At 51.4% G+C, this 15,172-nt stretch overlaps 1 pseudogene; it reads left to right on the plus strand.

Annotated features, from left to right (window-relative positions):
• LOC132334959 (zinc finger protein 850-like) overlaps positions 1-15,172 on the plus strand; it is a 114,077-nt pseudogene extending 98,905 nt beyond the window's left edge.

Below are 15,172 nucleotides of genomic sequence, written 5' to 3' on the forward strand. Positions count from 1 at the left end.
ACAGGGCAATCTCATGGAAGCAAGGCTCTGCTTTGACCAAGTGGGGCCTCATGGGACACAGGTGCCATGCTGTGTCATCATGGACACTTGCTTTCTCCAAGGCTGGAGATGTCCCAGTGGCACTGGGCTTCCATGAGGCCGTGCTTTGTCACAATGGAGCCTTGGTTCCATGAGATTCCATTGTCCCACAGTGGTCTTCTGGGTGCCATGAGGCCTGCCTTTGTCCCAGTGGAACCTTGCTTGCAGGAGCCTTGGCAATGTCCCAGTGGCACAGGGGTTCCATGAGACCCTGCCATGTCCCAAGGGGCCCTTGGCTCCATCAGGTTCCATTGTGTCACAGAGCTCTCCTGGGTCCCATGAGGCCTTGGTCTGCCACAGGGGTGTCTTGTTCCTCCTGGGCCTGACAATGTCCCAGTGGCACCTGTGTCCCATGAGGCCCCACTTAATCAAAGCAGAGCCTTGGGTTAACAACTGACCCTTGTTTCTTTGAGATTCCATTTGTGAAAAACACGTTCACCCTCCTGTGAAAATGTAAAAAGTTTAATAAAAGCCAGTGGGAGACCAGGACCGTGGAGCAAAGGTTATTATGGCCGGGTGCATCTTGGCACTCAGCCAGGAGCACCCTGTTCCCTTCGGGGATCCCCCTGAAATACCTTTTCCCTTACACCAGCCTGTTGCATATTCATAGACCCTCGTGCATATCCATAAACTAGTTTACATATTCCAGAAACTCTTCTACATGGCCCCTTCTTGGGTCTGCCTTTTCAGAGCATGTGTGTTTCTTGGCTGTGGTTTTGGCTCCTTCTCTTTATCACCTCCAGGTTTTGGGCCTTGGTCCACTCTGCCTTCAGACAGGGAGTGCTGATAGTTGGCAGATCTGTGCAGGTGTCCTCATCCTGTGTGCATTGGATGTTATCCCATCCCAGCAGGCAGTTTAACACAAGCATGCTTCTCTCAGCTATTTCACTACAATGTCTAAGCTCAATTAACAACAGAAATAAAAACTATATCTTTAGAACAAAGTTACTTTAACATCACACATAAAAATCCATTTTAATATTTGCTAAAAGCCAATATTATAATATGTATCTATAACAGGGTGAAGGAGCCCTGGCCCAGGCTCGTGCCCTGGGGGACACGGGGATGCTGCCGGGGGGTCCCTGTCCCCCTGTCCCACCCCCATGGCCCTGGCCCCCCGTTCCCGTGTCAGGCTCTGGGGTCGATCTCATGGAACATCCTCTGGGGGAGGCTGCGGCACCGGGGGTGGGGGGACCCGGGGGGACAGGGGACCCTGCTGGGCACGAGCAGGGTTGGACTGCTCAGGGGGGGCTGTGAGGGGGGACAGGGCAGAGTGACCTCCCCAGTGACATCACACAGCCATCTGTGATGTCACAAAGCCCCTGTGATGTAACAAAACCCCTGTGATGTCACACATCCATCTGTGATGTCACACAGCCATCTGTGATGTCACAGAGCCCCCGTGATGTCACACATGCATCTGTGATGTCACACAGCACCTGTGATGTCACACAGCCATCTGTGATGTCACACAGCCTCTGTGATGTCACAAATCCATCTGTGATGTCACAGAGCCCCCTGTGATGTCACACAACCCCTGTGATGTCACACATCCATCTGTGATGCCACACAGCACCTGTGATGTCACACATCCATCTGTGATGTCACACAGCACCTGTGATATCATACAGCTCCTTTGATTTCACAGAGCCCCTGTGACATCACACAGCACCTGTGATGTCACACAGCCCCTGTGATGTCACACAGCCCCTCTGTTATGACACACATCCTCTATGTGATGTCATTCAGCTCCTATGTGATGTCACAGAGCAGCTTTGTGATGTCACAGTCACACTGTGATGTCACAGCCTTGTCTGCGATGTCACAGCCATCTCTGACATCACACAGCTGCTCTGTGATATCATACTCTATGTCACAACCCACATTCTGATGTCACAGAACCACCTTTGATGATGTCACAGCTAGATCTGTGATGTCACAACCCCTTCAGTGATGTCAGCCCACTCTGTGATGTCACACAGGCCCTTGCTGACATCACAGCTGCTCTGTGCCTCTATGACACAGCCACAGAGGTGCTGCTGTGACACAGCCCCCTCGGGGACATCCCACAGCCCCTGCCAGTGCTGAGCCCCTGTGAGCTCTGTCTGTGCCCTGCTTGTGTCCCTGAGGTGCCCTGGCAGTGCCCCAGCCCTGCTGGGCTGTGCACAGGAGCTGCTCCTGCCCAGAGCTGTCTCTCTGCAGCGCTGCCCTTGCCAGGAGCTGCCTCTGGGCCAGGAGCCCAGCCCAGCTCAGAAGCACAGACACAGCACAAGGACTTTAATGACCCTCTGGGGCTTTGTGCTCAGGCCCTGAACATCAGTCCCTGAGAGGGAGCTGAAGAAACCTCTCCAGAACTCCAAGTCAGAATCCAACTCCAAAGTTTCTTGAACTTTTAATGGGTCCTAATGAGGGACACAACAGAGAAAGTGTCCCCAGGCCCCAGGCAGAGCAGAGAACTGCAGGCACTGATGACAGCTGGGGACAAAGAGAAGCCAAGTCTTGGTGTCCTGGGGCACAGCAGGGTCTGTGCCACCAAGGGCTGGGAGGAGACACCTTGTTCTGAGGCACTGGGGCCTCCTGGCACAGCCCCAGCCAGGCTGGGCACTGTCAGCCCCTTGTCCTGCCCTCAGCATCCCCCCCTAGCCCACATCCCAGTGGCCTCAAGGATCTGCTGGAAGGAGTCCCTGGGGAGCCTTGCTCAGCAATGGCCCTGGGGGCTCCTGAATGCTCCCAGGGACTGCAGGGTTTTCAAAGGACTTTGGGTTTGGCTTTTGCCTTGGAGTCTCTGAGAGGTGTGAGCAATCATGGCCTCTAATTACCTGCTGTAATTAGTCCCTGGAGAGGCTTTGTCAGTAACAACACTCAGTGGGGCTCATTAATGCTTCAAGGTACTTCAGTTCTTTTAAGGTACTTAGTGTTTCCCTTTGGATACAGACTGTGTGAGAGGTTTGTGCAATCATGGCCCCAATTATCTGCTTTAATGAGTCCCTGGAGAGCTTTGTACTGACACTCAGTGGGGCTCATTAACACTTTGAGATATTCAAGGTGTTTAAGGTACTTTGGAGTTTCTTTTCCACACTGGGTGTCTGAGAATTTTTTGTGCAGTCCTGGCCTCAATTCTCTTGGGGGTCTCTGCTCCATGTCACTGACTGGAGATACTTGCAGGAGAGATGTCCTAGAAAAGCTCTGGGGCACCAAGTCCCACGCTCTGCCCTTGAGGGCAGCTGCAGAACAGAAGCCTCGGAAGGCCACGGGTCACCGAGTCCTGTGCTCGGGCCTCGAGCTCAGACTCAGGAACAAGGCCACAGAAAATCTCTGGGTCAGACAGGAACGAGTGCGCTGTGCGGGGGCTCCTCATGGCACCGCTCTGTCCCGTTCTGCGCCGTTGCGTGTTCCGAGCACCCGGGCAAGCTTCTATTTCCCACGTGTCACAAAGGGCCCTTGGACACCGGCTTCCATTCCGTGCCACGGTGACCGTGCTGCAGCGTACCACCCAGGGCCCCTGCACACACTGCCACCTGCCCTGGGGCTGCCCCCAGCCCACCAAAAGTTGCCCAGGTTGGAAGCAATCCCTGGCCCCAGGGGTCTAAGACAGCCCAACAGGATCTTTAGGAAGGGCTCAGACCATCAGCTAACGCTGCCCTGCTCTGTGGGCTCAGTCCTATTCCCATAGCTTTCCCTCAGAGCATTTTAATTTCTAAATTATAATCATTTGAAGGGAGGGGATTTACATTTTCCATTTCAGAGACGGCTTCTGCCTTCCTTAGCAGACACCTCTTTTCAAACCTAGACAATTGTTTCTCATCTTGCTGGGGAGCCCCGTTTTACACCAGGGACCTCGAGAACCATTCCCAGCAATTGGGAAAATCTTAGGCGCTCCATCCACCCATAGAGGAGGTCTCCAAAATTGCCCTGAAAGTGGCTCCAGCTTTTATAGGCCAAAAAGAGCAAGTCCAAGTGACTTGATGCTATTTTTAGCCCAGAAAGCCCTGCAGCTGATGGCACACTTCACAATCAGCTGGGACACAGCTAGGCCAATGCCCAGATCTCTGCTGGGAGGCTTTCTCCTCAAACACCTTTCAAACAAACCCCCATTCAAGTCCGTTGGGAAAGTTTCTTCAAATGATACATTTCTGGCACATAACTACACAGGGTTATGTGAAAGATTCTAAAGCAGCTGCTTTGGAGTCAAAGAGCCAGCATTACGAGTCCTTGTCATCTGTTTGTAGCTAAATCACACTTTGGGGGATTTGAAGGAGTTAGGAAGGAGCTAGAGTGCAGACCTCTGAGTTTTTTAGATTATGCCATTTCTTTTCCTTATCTTCTGCATAGACAGGAAGGGTGAGTTTGGCTCCCATCTCCACTGCACGGCTCACAAGGCCGCAAGACTTCTAGTTACAAGAGCTTTTAAGGATTTGTTGGCCAATAAGACACTGCTAACTACGATATCTATGTTTTTCTTTCAGAGGTGAGACATCAGAAATAATGAAAATGTGTTGCATTGTAAACCAAAGAGGAAAAGAAACAAAAGCACTCACAGAGGATTTGGCAAAGCCAAGATATGCCAGTGTAGCTTATCTCGTTGGCTGCTCAGTTATTGCAGCCCTTTGCTACTTTGCCATTTGTCTTATTTGGAGATTGTGCTCAGATAATTCAATGATGGGTACAAGAGAAATCTAAAAAACCATAGCTGATCAATGATGCAAAATATTACAGCTTAGGAAAATGTAAATAGATTGTGAAGTATTTACATCAGGGTGATGACAGCTACCACATAGAGACCAAAATAAGCCCTTTTAACAAAACTTCAATTATATGCTTGATCCTCAAGCCCTACTATCCATTTGTTTGGCTGATGTAGTATAATGTAAAAATCCTGTTCAAGAACTTGTATTGTTTATACTTTCCAACACTTCTGATGTGTTTTCTAAAAGCTGTGAGTATTTTTTAGTTTGAAAAAAAATCTATTATTTTGGTAGTAACATTGCAGTTCTGTCTTTTCCTTTTGGTACTCAGCTGAAAAAAAAAAGAAAAAAAAAAGAGCAGAAAAAGTTGCTGAGGTGGAAAGTAGATCACAAGGAGCAAAGTTACAGGAGACAAGTGCATTAATACTGCCACTGCTTAAGAGCATCTCTCACAAAAAGCAGACTGGCTACACTGTCCCAACTCCATCATTTCAACTCTGTATGACTTGTTTCTTGCTTTGCAAAGCTGAGCTGAGCCATTTTTACCTAGTATGAATAACAACTAGTAATACACACTTACAGTTCTTCTGTATTACTGCAACAGCACTAGGTACCCTTAGAATTTTTTTGGGCAGTTGCAGTGCCATCCCTGAATTTAAACCGGTTCAAGATATTATTTGTAGCTTATTCTTGAAAGTAATTTGTAGCAAAAGTCAAAAAATCATTGCAGATGGTCAGTGACTGGACTGTTATGTGTATGGGATGCACAGGATGATTTAAGTGCTGCTTCATTCTGTGTGACTGCAGGCTTTGAAAAGAGTAATCCCACTTGGCATTTGGACTCCATTTGGTCTCAGGAATTATGGATCCAGAGTGACTTGTTAGAAGCTTATGAAAAAATGTCTCTGAAGTTTACAGCAGAGCTGAAGTGTATAGAAGGATGAGGATTCAATGAATAATTCAATGAATACTTAGAAAAAGTCTGAAATGCATATCCAGTTATCCTACTGTCTATGTCCAGTGACTGTCCACTGTTACAGTACAGTGCACAATGTCACCAGGAAAATTGTGAATGTGTAAGGCAAAACAGCCTTTTTGAGGCTCTTGGTTTTTTTCGTGTGAAGTATTTCCATGTATAATACTGGTGGCTCCTGTGTCTTGGTTTGGAAAGACAGGTGTTTGCTAAGGAAGGCAGGAGCCTTTCTTGAAATGGAAAAATGCAAACCCCTTCCTTCTGAATTGTTAAAAATTTTAAATTAAGGGGGGCTTTCAGGTAAAACTATGGGAGCAGGAATAACAGTTCTTTATCAGGGAAGTGTCAGCGATGGAGAGAGATGGGGAGACTGACTCGGTGATCAGAATCTGATTTTATTGTGGGATACAAGCACTTATATATTATTTTAGGGAGACTAGTAATGTGTACTACAATGATTAGGTTACAATCACCTATGCAAATTTGTGCATAAAACAACATCCCTTGCTTGCAGAGTTTAATGGGATTTTCTTTTTCCAGCAATCCCTTCTTGCAATCTAGGTCTAATTTTCAAAGTTCTGTTTGCTTTTGCCAAGGCATCCTGGTATCAAATCTCTTCTGTTAACCAGGTCCAAAGTCCATCATCTGTCTTCTGTCCTCCAACATTCCAACATCTTAACACCTGAATTATATTACTGACTGATGGGAATGGTTTAGATTGTAACCTCTGTCATCAATGTACAGCTCAGATTCTTAAGGAAGCACCCTGAAGGCGATGATACCTATTTGGAAAATGTGGGGGTTCCCAGGAGGGGGCACCGCTGATCCAGGGCATCGAGGCGCTGCCTGCAATCGTCCATAACCACCCCTAAGGAGCCTCCAGGGCTTCACCCTCCATGAGCTGCAGCAGACGTGTTGGGAAAGTTGGCAAGAGCCCGTGGAATGGTCCTTGTTGCAGGCAGATTAGCCACTTGTAGCTCTTCAAAACTCCCACCTTTAAAAAAACGAAAAAACTTAAACCATTCCTAAATGTGAAAAACACGTTCACCCTCCTGTGAAAATGTAAAAAGTTTAATAAAGGACAATGGGAGACCAGGACCATGGAGCAAAGGTTATTATGGCCAGGTGCATCTTGGCACTCAGCCAGGAGCACCCTGTTATCTTCGGAGGTCCCCCTGAAATACCTTTTCCCTTACACCAGCCTGTTGCATATTCATAGACCCTCATGCATATCCATAAACTACTTCACATATTCCAGAAACTCTTCTTCATGGCCCCTTCTTGGGTCTGCCTTTTCAGAGCATGTGTGTTTCTTGGCTGTGGTTTTGGCTCCTTCTCTTTATCACCTCCAGGTTTTGGGCCTTGGTCCACTCTGCCTTCAGACAGGGAGTGCTGATAGTTGGCAGATCTGTACAGGTGTCCTCATCCTGTGTGCACTGGATGTTATCCCATCCCAGCAGGCATTTAACACAAGCAGCTATTTCACTGAGCTGAATTAACAACAGAAATAAAAACTATATAACAAAGTTATTTAAAAAATGGTCCCAGACCATATTTGATCCCTGACAAGTTGATCCCAGTCTGTGTGGTCCTGATCCATATGGTCCCAGTCCATAGGATCCCAGTCCGTATAATCTCAGTCCAGTTTATCCCAGTCTGTGTGGTCCCAGTCCATAGGATCCCAGTCCATATTTGATCCCACTCCAGGCTATCCCCGTCTGGAGGGTTCTGATCCACAGAATCCCAGTCCATGTGATCCCCGTCCATGTGATTCCAGTCCAGGTGATCCCAGCCCATATTTGATCCCAGTCCAGTTGATCCCAGTCTGTGTGGTCCTGATCCATGTGGTCCCACTCTGTGCAGTCCCAACCCACAGGATCCCAGTCCATATCTGATCCCAGTCTGTGTGGTCTTGAACACACTCCCAGGGTCTGGAATTCCAGTTCCAAGCCAGGAAAAAATGTTCCTGCCCTTCAATTTCCTTGCTATCATCTCAAAAAATTAGAATGAAATTTTAAATAAATAAATAATAATTAAAATGAAGAAATTTTGATTAAAATGAAATATAGTAATTTCAACTCTTACTTACAATACTCCAATAATGATTCAACCCAAAACAGCAATAATTATTGCTAGAAAATTCCCAATAAATATATATAAACAAATTATATACCAAGAAATAACTTTGGAAAGTTTTAACTCGATGACTAATATACTTCAGATAAAAAATATCTAAAAAAACTAACATGCAATCTAACACACCTTAGTTAAACAATTCATATTACAAATATACTAAACACAAAACCAAATACCACTATAATTTCTCACACATTTTAACCAAACAATTTAACTTTAATAACACCCTTAAATACTCTAAAAAAAAAAATTAAAATTACTTCAAAATATTTTAATTTCGGGTGGGTTGTTTCATTTGGATATTGGTTTTTGGATTCTTTGGGTTAGATGACTTAAAAAATGGGATTTTAATAGGAATTGAATCAGCTGAGAAGGTGGCACTCTGCAAACAGAACTGACTGAAAATGAACGGGACAGAAATCAGCAACTCTGTAAGTTTTATTTGCTATCAAATACATCCCACACACCCAGCCCCACACAATCCCCATCCCACCACTCCAAATTGGGATCCCACTTCTCCCAATCCCTTCCCAAACCCAACTCACCCTGGCAGCTGTGGAATGGAGTGAGTTTGGCCTGGGACTGAGTGGGGGGAAATTACTAGGATTTTGTGGCGAGTTTTGGGATTCTCATGAATTTCTGGGGGATTTTGTGTGGTTTTATTGGAATTGCTGAGCATTTAGTGGGATTCTTTGAGGTCAAGGTTTATTACGTAAATTTTTGGGGTTTCTTGTGGATTTTTGTGCAATTTGGGGGGGTTTTGTGGGGTTTTTTGGGTATTGCCAGGATTTCTTTGGGTCCCGGGGTGGATTTTGTGGGACTTTTTATGGTTTTGCATACAATTTTGGGGGATTTGTGGGGCTTAATTGGGATTTTGGCAGGTTTTGTTGGGATTTCAAGACACTTTGTGGGCTTTTATTTCGATTCTAGGGTGTTCTAACAGGAATTTTGTGAGATTTAATTGGGATGTCGTGGGTTTTATAGGGACTTTTGGGGGTTTAATGGAGATTTTGGTGCCTCTCAGCCCTTCCCCACACCCAGGGACAACCCACGGACCACCCAAGGTCCCCCAAAATTCCACTAAAAATCCCCCAAATCTCCCCAAAAAAACAATAAGATCCTCCAAAACCCCCGAGAATCCCACAAAATACCAGTGGAACCCACCAAAATTAAAAAAAAAAACCCTGCACAACACCAGTAAACTCCCTCAAAATCCAAAACCCCCCCAAATCCACAACCCCCCAAAACCCAATAATTCCCCCAAAACCCCAATAATTCCCCCTAAACAACAAAATCCCTCAAAACCCAAAAAAGCCACCACCAAATCCCCCCAAAAATCCCTCCAAAAAAGCCCCCAAAATCCCCCCAGACTCACTGGGGCCGTCCTGGATCAGGGAGAACCGGCCGGTGGAACAGGAGCCACTTCAGGGGGCCCTCGGAGCTTTTTGGGGAGGGCGCACCATGGGAGATCCCCAAACACCGGGGGGGAACCCCTGCTGTGCCGCCTCCCCCTGAAACCCCCAGACCCCGGTTCAGGGTGGGCCTGGGACCCCCCGGGACCCCAAAATCTCGCCCAGGACCCCTCCAGGAACCCCAAACCCCCCAGAGCCCCACAGGGTTGGCCCAGGAACCCCTGAGAGTCCCCAGACCCCAATCGGACCCAGCCCAGGATGTCCCCTGAGACCCCCCCAGACCCTTCCCAAGACCCACCCAGGACCCTGCCAGGACCCTCCAGACCCCTCCCCAAACCCAACTCAGGCTCCCCCAGACCCTCCCCAGATCCCCCCGGGACCTCTCCCCAAACCCCCCAAACCCTCTCCTAAAAACCCTTCCAGACCCCCCAAAGCCCCTCCCCAAAACCCTCCCAGGACACCCTCAAGACCCCCCAGAGCCCTCCCAAAACTCCCCCAGGACCATCCCAACACCCCCAGACCCTCCCAAGACCTTCCTACGACCCCTCCCGCATCCCCCCCCTCGAGACCCCTCTTAGGACCCATCCGCACCCCCCAGGTCCCCCCACAATGCCCCAGGACCCTCCCCAGACCCCACCCAAAGCCCCAGACCCCTCCCCAAAGCCCCCCCGGACCCCCCAGGACCCTCCCCCGCCCCCCCGATCCCCTCTCAGGCCCCTCCCACATCTGACCCGCGCCCGGCGGGTCTCGGCAGCGGCGCGGAACGGGGCGCCACTCAGGGCTCGCCTCTGATTGGCCAGGGCGGGGAAGGCGGGCCTTGCTGAGGGGAGCCGCGCTGTGAATGGTTGGTTCGGGGACGTGCAGCGCGGTGATTAGTCGGTTCGGCGGGGCGCGCCACTATTGGCTGGGAGCCGGCGCACGCGGCTGAGGCGGGAGATTGTGAGAGGAGAGCAGCAGAGGAAGAGCTGAGGTCGGGGGGAAACTGGTGGGGGGAGAGGAGGGGGGGTCTGGGGCGGGTCTGAGGGGAAAGGGGGGATTTTTGGGGGCATTAACGGGAAATAGGGGGGTGTGCTGTGGGTTTGGGGGGAATGTGGGGAGGTGTGAGGGGGCTTTGATGGGTCTGAGGGGGCTTTTGGGAGCTTTGGGGGAAGCTTGAGAGGGTCTGGAGCGTTCTCAGGTGGGTTTAGGGGGATCTGAGGGGAATTGGGAGGGTCTGAGGGGATTTTGAGAGGAACTGGGAGGTTGTGAGGGGATCTGGGAGGTTCTGAGGTGGGGCTGGGGGAAATTTGGGGGAGTCTGGGGAGATTGAGGGGTCTGAGGGGGATTTGGGGCAGTCTGATGGATTTGGGGGCCTCAGGTGGGTCTGGGGTGAATTTTGGGGAAAACTGGGGGGAGTCTGAGGGTCCTGGGGAGGTTTTAGGGGTCTTGGGGAGTGGTTTTGGGTCTGGAGTGGTCCTGGGCCAACCTTGGGGGACTGTGGGGGTCCTGGGGGAGATTTGGGGGTCCTGGGGGGTCCCAGGCCCACCCTGAACCGGGGTCTGGGGGTTTCAGGGGGAGGCGGCACAGCAGGGGTTCCCCCATCAGGTTTTTGGGGGGGGTCTCCCAGGGTGCACCCTCCCCAAAAAGCTCCGAGGGCCCCCTGAAGTGGCTCCTGTTCCACCGTCCGGTGCCCCCTGATCCAGGACGGCCCCAGTGAGTCTGGGGGGATTCTGGGGGCTTTTTTGGGGATTTTAGGAGGGGTTTTGGGGATTTGGTGGGGGTTTTTGGGGAGAATTACTGGGTTTTGGGGGGGGTGTTACATGATTTGAGGGGGTTTTGTGGATTTGTGGGGTTTTGGATTTTGGGGGATTTTATTGTAGTTGTGGAGGGTTTTGTGGGGGGGATTTATTGAAATTTTTGAGAGTGTTTTTAACTTTTGGTGGGTTCCACTGGTATTTTGTGGGATTTGCGGGTGTTCAGAGGGTTTTTTGGGGATTTTTTGGAGATTTTGGAGGTTTTTAGTGGCATTTTGGGGGGGCTTTGCAGTTATCCCCGGCAGTGGGGAAGGGCTGAGAGGCACCAAAATCTCCTTAAAATCCCCAAAAGTCCCTATAAAACCCACGACATCCCAATTAACTCTCACAAAGTTCTGTTAGAACACCCTAGAATCCTGATAAACGCCCACAAAATCCATTGAAATTTCAACAAATCCCGAAAATCCTCATTAAACCCCACAAATCCCTGCAAAAATGTCCACAAAACCATAAAAAGTCCCACAGTCCCCCTCTTTGGCCCAAGACACAAAGAAATCTTGGCAACACCCAAAAAACCCCACAAAAACCTCCCAAAATCCTAACAAAAAACTCCAAAAAATTCCTTAAAAAACCTGAGCCTCCCAAGAATCCCACTAAATGCCTCCACAATTCCAATAAACCACCCCCAAATCCCCCAATAATCCAAATAAACCCCCTCAAAATTCCAGAGAATCTCACAAAATCCTAGTAAAACCCCCAAAAGTACAAAAAACCTTAAAAGATTTCAATAAATCTCAAAACACACCCCCCCCACAAGGCCGATAGAATCCCCCAAAGTCCAAACCCACCAAAATCCACAAACCCCCCAAAATCCCCAACACCCCCCAAACTCAGTGATTCTCTCCAAAAACCCCAATAATTGCCCTAAACTCCCAACAAACTCCCCCAGCCCACTGGTATGAACCAGCTGTGCTCCACATGGTTCCAGTTGCTCTCTTTCACCCTCACTTTTGTTCCAGTCACTCCCAGTATCTCCCAGTGTTCCCCAGTTCCCTCCAGCATGTTCCCAGTCACTCCCAGTATGATCCCATTTGCTGCCAAGCACTCCCAGTCACCCTCAGTTTAGTGGCACTCGCTGCCAGTATGATCCCAGTTCATCCTAGGATAAGCCCAGCAGTTTCCAAACGCCCACAGCATGCACCCAGTCACTCCCAGTCACTCCCAGTTGCTCCTAGCATGATCCCAGTTCCTCACAGCTGCTCCCAATCACCCTCAGCACCATCCCAGTTATTCCCAGTATATCCCATTTGCCCCAACATGGTCTCATTTGCTCCCCACAGGCTCCTGCTTGCTCACTCCCAGTGTGATTCCAGTGTGATCCCAGTCTCCATCAGTGTGATCACAGTCTGCCCTGGCAGGATGATCCCAGTATTATATCAGTACAAACCCAGCACAGTCCCAGTCACTCCCAGTATAATGTCAGCACAAACCCAGTACAGTCCCAGTACGATGTCAGTACAAACCCAGTACAGCCCCAGTCACTCCCAGTACAATCCCAGTATAATGTCAGTACAAACCCAGTACAGCCCCAGTCACTCCCAGTACGATCCCAGTATGATGTCCATACAAACCCAGTACAGTCCCAGTCACTCCCAGTACCATCCCAGTCCAGCCCAGTCCCTGGCAGCGCTGCCACTGCTGGGATCCCCCAGCCCTGTGTGCGTTCCTCCCTCCCGGAGGTGCCAAGAGGAGCCCCAAGGGCTGGCAGTGCCCAGGCAGGGTCCCCAGCAAGGCCCAGTTTGGATGCGCAGCCCCCAGTTTTCCCAGTGTGCCTCTCCTTTGGCCCGGGCCGGGTTCCCCCCGCCCGCAGCGGCTGGGAGCAGCCGAGAGCCCCGCGCTGCCCATCCCGACCTGTCCCGGCTCCATCCCCGCTCCTGCTGCGGGCTGCGAGGGCTGCGGGAACAGGGCACCGAGGGTGTCGCTGCTGCTGGGGGAGGAGGAGGAGGGAGGCAAGGGGAGGGATGGAGGGAGAGAAGGAGGTGGGGTTAGGGAGGGTGAGGAGGAGGCGGGGAGATGGAAGAGAAGGGATGAAGGCGGAGAGAGCAGTGATAGAAGGAGGGAAAAGAGGTGGGGTTAGGGAGGGCGAGGAGTAGGGATAGAAGGGGAGGGATGGAAGAGGAGAAGGAGGTGGAGATAAGAGAGCTGAGGAGGACAAGGAGTGGGGATGGAAGGGGATGAGCGGGAGGAAGAGGAGGGACAAAGGCGGATCAAGGCTGAGCAGGCAGAACCACGCGCTCGAGCCCTGCCTGAATTCACAGCCCCCACCTGTGGGATCATTGCCCCCCCCATCGCGCAGGTGAGCGGGGAGGGGGAGCTCGGCCCTGATATCCTGGGGGGATCCCTGGGTGGAGTTTTTTCGGGGGATGTTTGGAGAAGGAAGAAGTCCAAGGCTTAGTGGAAAAGGCCCCTTGGGGGGACATCGGGGGGTGCCGGTGGCGGCTGCCGGCAGAGGCAGCCCGGAGGAGCAGAGCCCTGTGTCCCCCAGGAGCCCAAAGTGGGGAGCCCAGAAAGGGGGGAGCGCTGCCATTGGCAGGAGCCTCAAGAGTCTGGAGAGGGGCAGGGGAAACTCCTTGGAGCCCCTGCAGCCCAGAGCAGAGAGTGAGGGGAGAAAGGACCCGGGAGCCCAAACAGCCCCTGCATCCCAAAATAGTGAGAGCGAGGAGGGGGGAGCTTTTGGGATTGCTGGAACTGCCAGCAGCCTGGGGAGGGCAGGCACCGAGGAGAAAGGGGACCCCCAATCCAAGTGTGACCCCCAGCAGCTGGGACAGGGGGGAACCCCGAACACTAGTGGGACCAGGGACAGGGAACTCTTTGGAGGCTTTTTCAGGGCTGAATTTTGGTGTTTGGGAGGTTTTTATGGAGCCCAGGTGGCCTGTGACTTGTAGAGATGGACTTGGGCAGAGGGACCTTCAAAATCCACGTGGTCATCCATTGTTTTACCCAAACCAGGATTTCCCATTGCCAGCCCCTGGGAGGCAGTGAGGAAGAGGAAGGTGCCCCAGGACACTGAGGCAGGTGAGGAGGAAGTCAGTGCCCCTTTCCCCCTCTGTCCTGCTCCATCTCCCAGCCCAGCACGGCCCCCAGCTGCAGGACAGCCCTGGGGGGGGATCTCCTTCCCCTTGCCTGTGCCACGGAGGCAAATCCCATCCTGTTTTTGTCCCTCTTCCTCCAGAGCAGGAGCTGAGCATGGAGAGCAGGGAGGACAAATCCCTGTGTCAGAACCTGGTGGAAGAGGCCGTTTTCAGCGGCTCCACAGCGCAGGAACCCAATGGGGAGGAAAAGCCCCGGAGATCCCTCACGAGGAGGGGCTGCAAACACAGATGGCAGGGATCTGAGGGGGAAAGAGCCAGCCTGGGCCGGGAAGGCAGCTGGAGATGGAGCCAGAGCTTGGAGCTGGTGGTGCATGAGCAGCTCCATGATGGGGAGAAGCCCCACACGTGTGAGGAGTGTGGGAAGAGCTTCAGGAGGAGCTCCCACCTGATCATGCACCAGAGGACCCACACTGGGGAACGGCCCTACGAGTGTGATCAATGCAAGAAGAGGTTTCAGACCAGCTCCAATCTCCTCCAGCACCAGCGCACTCACACAGAGGAGAGGCCCTTCCGCTGCCCTGACTGCGGGCAGGGCTTCAGGCAGAATGCCCATCTTGTCATGCACCGACGCATCCACACTGGGGAGAGGCCCCACAAGTGTGGGGAATGTGGGAAGAGCTTCAGGCACAGCTCCAACCTGATCAGTCACCGGAGAACCCACACAGGGGAGAGGCCTTACGAGTGTCGGGAGTGTGAGAAGAGCTTCAGCCGGCATTTCAACCTGCTTGTCCACCAAAAGATCCACACTGGGGAGAGGCCCTACGAGTGTTCTAAGTGTGGGAAGAGGTTTCAGAGCAACTCCCATCTCCTACAGCACTATCAGATTCACAGAGAGGAGAGGCCCTTCCAGTGCCCTGACTGCGGGAAGGGATTCAAGCACAACTCCACCCTCATCACCCACCGGCGCATCCACACTGGGGAGAGGCCCTACGAGTGTCCCCAGTGTGGGAAGAACTTCTCCAGGAGCTCTCACTTGACCCGACACCAACTGAAGCACCTGTAA

Source organism: Haemorhous mexicanus, chromosome 16 (assembly GCF_027477595.1).
Source record: "Haemorhous mexicanus isolate bHaeMex1 chromosome 16, bHaeMex1.pri, whole genome shotgun sequence".
Taxonomy (NCBI): Eukaryota; Metazoa; Chordata; class Aves; order Passeriformes; family Fringillidae; genus Haemorhous; species Haemorhous mexicanus.